Source organism: Microcebus murinus, chromosome 4 (assembly GCF_040939455.1).
Source record: "Microcebus murinus isolate Inina chromosome 4, M.murinus_Inina_mat1.0, whole genome shotgun sequence".
NCBI lineage: Eukaryota > Metazoa > Chordata > Mammalia > Primates > Cheirogaleidae > Microcebus > Microcebus murinus.
The window spans coordinates 50,830,975-50,837,281 of record NC_134107.1 but is presented as its reverse complement, the minus strand read 5'-3'; positions in this window follow the sequence as shown (position 1 = coordinate 50,837,281).

The window sequence follows — 6,307 nt, the reverse complement described above, 5'->3', positions numbered from 1 at the left end:
CACCTCCCCACACAGGGAAACTGAGTAGCAGCATAATTCTTACAGCCCTTTGGAAGAATGATTTAACAACGTCTCAAGAGCCATAAAGAAATGTGCACTCTTTGACCAGTAATAGCATCCTCGCCATGTTGTTCTAAGGAAACGATTTAGAAGATGGGGACTATGTTCATTTGTGAATCTAGCAAACTTGCAGAGGATGTGAGGGCGGCGGGCAGGGGTCATGTGGGGAGGGCACTCATATTCCATCTCATCAGCAGCCTCCCCTTCTCCCCGTCCCCTCCACCCCAGAGGGCCCCAGAAGCTCCACGCTGCTGCCCCGTGTTGGAACGAGTCATTCTTCAGCTCTCCGTAAGTCCTTCCCCAGCGCTGCCCCACCAGACCCTCCCGATGCTCAGCTGAACCAAGAGCCCTCCCCACGCAGCACCCCGCTCCCTGCTCTGCAGGAGGCAGTGGAAAGTGGCTATTCCTGGCATAATTTCTTCTTCGTCTCACATATACTAGGCAATGTTAGGTAGCTCTTAGAAAAGAGTTAGATCTTTACACACTGACATGAATCAAAGATGTCCATAATTCATCATCAAATGAAAACAACCACCACCAGGTTGCGGGCAGTACAGGAAGCGCGATACCTCCACATCCATGAGGCCTGCAGCCCACGTGTCCAACCGTTAGCCACGGTTACCTGCAGGGAGAAAAAGAGATCGGGGTCAGGTTGTGGAGGAGAACATTTGTTCTTTTACTTCATAGAACTGTGTTGTTTGAACACTTTTTAACAATGAAAATATGTTATTATAATCGTGTGATTGGGAACAAAAAGCCGTAGGACTCCAGTAGAGGGAAAGCAGGCCGAGGGATGCACGGCCCTGCCTTCCTGAAGGAGTAAATGTTTGCCCCCAGCTGGTTTGCTTGAGAGCAACTGCTCATTCATCCCCAACTTCCTCCAGGAGCAGGAGAGTGTGGGCCCTCCTGTGGGAGCGGCTGCTTGGAGAGCAGGGCTCAAGCGTTCCTGCTGGGTAACAGCCTTCTCCTCCCCTCCTGCAGGCGCGCGGTGCACCGGGCGGGCCAGGCCAGGAAGGCTGCTCTTCGAGGGCTCTCCTTCCTCAGGCAGGAGCCCTGCCAGACACTCTGAGGTTCACCACAAGCCTCCCTTTGTCAAGGAGAGGGGAAGGGGGCTCTGAACTGCTGATGTCCCTCCTCACCTTCCTCAGTGGCATTAGTCAGGCTTGGCCAACCCACAGCCAGTAATCCTGAGTGCAGACGGGGAACTCCTGGCCTCACTTCTATCCTGTCCGCCCTCAATTCCTTCTCTTTTTGCCCACCATGCCTCAACTCCCAGGAAGCAAAGAGAATGAGTCACAGGCTGTGGTTTTTAACCACTTAAGGCATTGGGGGAGGCAAGAGATGTGAATATCCTCCCACATCAGATCAGAAAGAGTTTCCCTCCCGGAAGAAAATGCCTGCAAGTTAGTGCTGGTTGTGGGCAGGGGGCCTCAGTTCCTTGCCACGCGGGTCTCTCCGTGGGGCTGCCTGGGTGTCCTCTCAACATGGTGGCTGGCTGCTCCCAGAGCCAGTGATCCAAGAGAGTCCAAGCCATAGCTTTTATGACCACTCTCAGAGTCACACAGCACTTCCACCACATTCTATTCATTAGAAGTGAATCGGTAGGTCTAGCCCAGACTCAAGGGAGGGAGGGTAATTAGCTTCTATTTTTTGAAGCAAGAAGTGTCAAAAAATTTGTGGGCATGCTTTGAAACCACCATGGTTATTACCTATTGGGATTTGTCCCGGGTGCTAGAGACATAGAAATGAGTCATATAAAATCCCTGCCCTTAGTTTAGCAAATAAGACTGATATGTTACCCTGGACTACAGTAAATTGGGGATCACAGAGAAGGAAGTTTTCTACTGGGGTTGCGGTGGGGAGCAGTGAGAAAAGAGTCTCAGAAGAACCTGAACATGGGCCTTGGAGTAAGAGTAGCAGTGCGTTCGGTGAGGTGAACTGGGGCTCAGCCCATTCCAGCCTCCCCTTGGTGTGCCTTCCCGCGCTGCAACCTCGTGAGATGAAACTACATCCCCAGACTCTTGGCGGGCAATCCTCTGGATGAGATTTAGGTCCAGCCCATAAGGTGCACCAAAGCAAAAGCTGGAGTACAGAAGTCAGACATGGGCTGTGCTCCCACGCCTTCTGCTGTTTCTGGTGACAAGCTCTGCCATGGAGTTGTTGGCTTTCTTGGTGGAACTGGTGGCAGCAACCCCAGTGTTCGGTCCCCAGCTCATAGGTGTCCAGAGAAAGGGTGGGACATGCTTTTGCTATGAGATTGTAGCCAGTATGGCATAGTTCTGGGATGGCAGTTGTGCAAATTGGTGGATGGCATCCTGAGAGTAGAAAATGCTCAGACCTTCCAGAATCCCTTCTAGAGATGGGGGGTGGGGCATGGGGATGGGGCCCCAAAGCACATGGACAGCTTTCTCCAAACTCTTCCTGCAATGTCTACTCCTCATGGTTGCCTCAAGTTCAACTCTTTTATATCCTTAAGTGAGTGAGGGGCACCCCTTTGCAAGTATTCATAAGATGATCTTACTTTGGAAAATGCAGGGATTTCAGAGCCTCAACGCAACTGACAGTTAAACAGTTCCATTTAAACAACTAATTACTCTAAGTTAAAAACCATAAAATGGCAACAAAAAATTAATCCAGCCCTCTCCAGTCTTTTATTGTCTGAATCTATCCACACACCCACATGAAATGCTGTCAGCTAAATGGAAGTGTCACTGGATTAATTTAAGAGATAAATACGGGATCTTTAGAAAGTTTACAAACTCAGCAGTAGTCAGGAACCCAGCTTTGCTTTGCTGGTGTGCCCGTGGTTTCTGGGCTGAGATGTGCAGGTTAGAACAGAGCTCACCTCCTATCAGCCCCGGGCTACGGAGGTACAGCCCCGTGTGATAGGGCTCTTGTCTTCAAACCTTTCATGCGTCACCATCACATACCAGCTTCTACGGAGCTCTTACTCTCACAGCACCCCCCCACACACACACACACACCACCCTAGACACTCTTCGGAGCCTGACATCCCGCATGCACTTGATAAATATTTACAGCTAAAGAGACGGCAGGCTGGAGAGCACAAAACAGGCACAGATCCCACCCACAGTGGGGCTCACTCGGTGTCAGCTTGGCTTGTAAACCTCTCTGAGTGCAGGGCAAGGCGTCCTGGGGAAGAAGCTATAAACATGCACTGCTTGACTGAGCCCCTAATTGACAGATTCTTGAAACCAGAGACCAATTCTAGGCTTCCTGCATAGCCCGTGAGTTTTCCATCTCCATGGGCGCACATGCCCGATGGAAGACAAGCAGGAGGATAAGATGGATTTGACTTTTGAAAGATGACTCTTTTTGCATATAAGTAAAGGAATAGTGTCCAGATGTCCCAAAATAGATCCTTTCACGCACATCTAAACATTTTTTAAGTTCTAGGCTCCTTCGAGAACATGATTAAAGTTCTGGATACTCTCCCCAGAAAAATGCAGAAAGTCACATACACAGTTATTACATACACACATATAATAACTTCGGAGAGTGGCAGATGAATTAGAACCAGGCCCCTGCCTTCCAGAAGCTGACACTCTTGCAGAAAAGGTAAACAACAACAAAACAAAATGCATGTAAATATAGATGAGAAGAGCATAGCGCTCTGAAGGATTGTGGAGCTTTAAGGGTTTGGGGAGACCGAGGTCACATTGTAAGGTAAAGAGCCAAGCAGAGTGGGAAGGAATAGGCCCTAAATGCTATTCGTGTGTACTCCAGGTGTCTGCTGCGGCCTCTGCTCCTGGATACCCAAGTGAGATGACCCTGGACTTCTGAATCCCTTAGACGGAGCATCCACCACCCTCCCCGGTATCTCTGCTGGCTCCCTGTGAAGACCACGGTCTCCTGGCGCTTCTGCCCCCAAACTCTGCCTCCCTCTCACTCCACTTCTGTCCCCCGACTATGTTTTAGCCAACAGGAAATTCAGTCATTCCTTTGGTTTCTGCAACAAAAAAAGTCTATCGCACCAAGCACTGACACACACTTTGTGGAAAATATGGGGTAGAGGGTCTTGGAAAAGGGCCATATAATACAGCACCTGGCCTTTGGCCATCCAGTGAGTCCTTCTGCCTTCTTTCCACACTTCTGTCTCTTTCCCCCTCTTTTTCAGGAGCAATGCAGAGAGTTCCGAAAGCCTGAGTGTGAGCTGCCACCCAGGCCTGGGGGGGAATGTGGCAGGGGATCCTGGGGTGGGGGGCTGCCCTCCCTGCAGGCACTCATCAAGGCATCCTTCCAAAACACACACAGTGACTTCTCTAAGAGGAATTCAGCAATAAAATCTCTCCATCCCACTTATATTGGTTAGTTGAAGAGAACAAAATCCACTCTGGCTAGATTAAGTAAGAGAGGATTTATGACAGGGTATTAAGTGTCTTAGGGAACTACTAGGAGGGATTTAGAATAGACTTTAGGCTGTGATTTCAGCGAGGCTTCCCAAAGGAGAGCTGGGCCACCAAGGGGGTTGCTGGGTCGCCTTGGACCAGGAAGCTGCCTGATCCAGAACCTACTGCTCCTGCCACAAGGCCCCCTGCAAAATGGATGCCCCTCATCTCCCAATGCCATGAGGCCAGTGACGGTGCACCAGGATGTCTGCTCGTGCCAGGTCCCCACTGCAGTGCCAGCAGAAACAGCAGGAGCAGCAGAGTGTGGTCTCCTGGACTTCTGCACAGATGTCCCACAGCGAGGGCTCCCTGGACCCCTGACCGCACGGGGGTCTGGGAATTGTAGTTTTAGCTTTCCGCCCTTTGCAACTCTGGAGGGGTCACTAGAAGGCAGACGGAATGAAGGCTGAGTGTCAGTCTACTGTGCACATATAAACCACAGCATTTTGAATGGGGGGCAGAAAGGAAAAGGTGGGGGGAGAAGAGAGCTAACTTTTATTAAGTACCTATTCTATACTAGGTAATTTATATCCCTTACTTATTTAATCCCTGTAACACTATGAGTAGTGTTACTAAGAGTAATATTACCATATTAAAGGTGTGGGAATGAAGGCTAACAGAGGAGAAGTCATTTGCTCCCAGGTCACATCAGGACAGATGCATCCCAGCACAACAGGGAAAATCCCCACCTGACCTCAAAGATCATACAAGCTAAGGAAAGGTAAATGGCCTCCACTTTCTTTGTTTCTTTTATTTTGAGACAGAGTCTCACTCTGTGGCCCCAGCTAGAGTACAGTAGCATCATCATAGCTCACAGCAACCTCAGACTCCTGGGCTCAAGCAATCCTCCTGCCTCAGCTTCCCAAAGAGCTGGGACTACTGGCATGTGCCACCATGCCCGGCTAAGTTTTCTATTCTTAGTAGAGATGGGGTCTCGAACTCGAGCTCAAGTGATCCTCCCACTTCAGCCTCCCAGAGTGTTAGGATTACAGGTGTGAGCCACCACGCCCATTAGTGGCCTTCACTTTGATGTCCTCTGTGCACAGGCTCCTCCTTCTCTAACCATCCCAATCACCTCAGGGACCGCCTCATCTGCCGGCGTCTACCTGAGGCTGCCATCCAGGGTGACACTCCTCCAGGCTGACATGCCCACGGCCACCCTTCTGGAAGTATACAGGTTGCTTCTCAGGTGACTTCCTCTATGGAAGCCTTTCACTCGTGCTGTCTTCCAACTCAGTGACAGTTCTGGAATGTACCAGCCTCAGCCTCTGGGGAGTCATCTTGACAACCTCATCACTGTCCCGTTCATTTGTCACGTGAGTACTCTCCACCTTCCCCACTCAAACGGTGGCTTTGGATTTGCAGCCTGCTTGCCCCTCAGTTATTACCAGCCAGCCATGCTACACACTTGACCAGGCTTTCTGAGTTCCAACCTTGGGGGCCACTCGCAGCTTCTCACAGTACTCAGACTTGTCCTCCTCAGACCCGTGTGGGCCTCCCAACTGGCATTTAACTCTGAAAAGACCTTCCTCAACACTGTGCAGAGGACAACTGAGGCCTGTCCCTCCACAAGCCCAGCATGAGAACTTAATGGGACGATTGGAGATGCCCCGACATGTGTTTGGACCTCAGTAAATCCCAGCTGCTTACCTCTACTCCCTCCTTGTGGCAGGGAACGTGCTTCTGAAATGCTTCCTGGTGATCCGGTCTCTGGGTAGTTGGTCACACCGTCACACCCTGGTGTGGTGTCCTCATGCCCACACGTGTGTGTGTGCACACGCGTGTGTGTGCGTGCGTGCGCACACTCATGTATGTAGAGACTGGACGTAGTTGCTTCA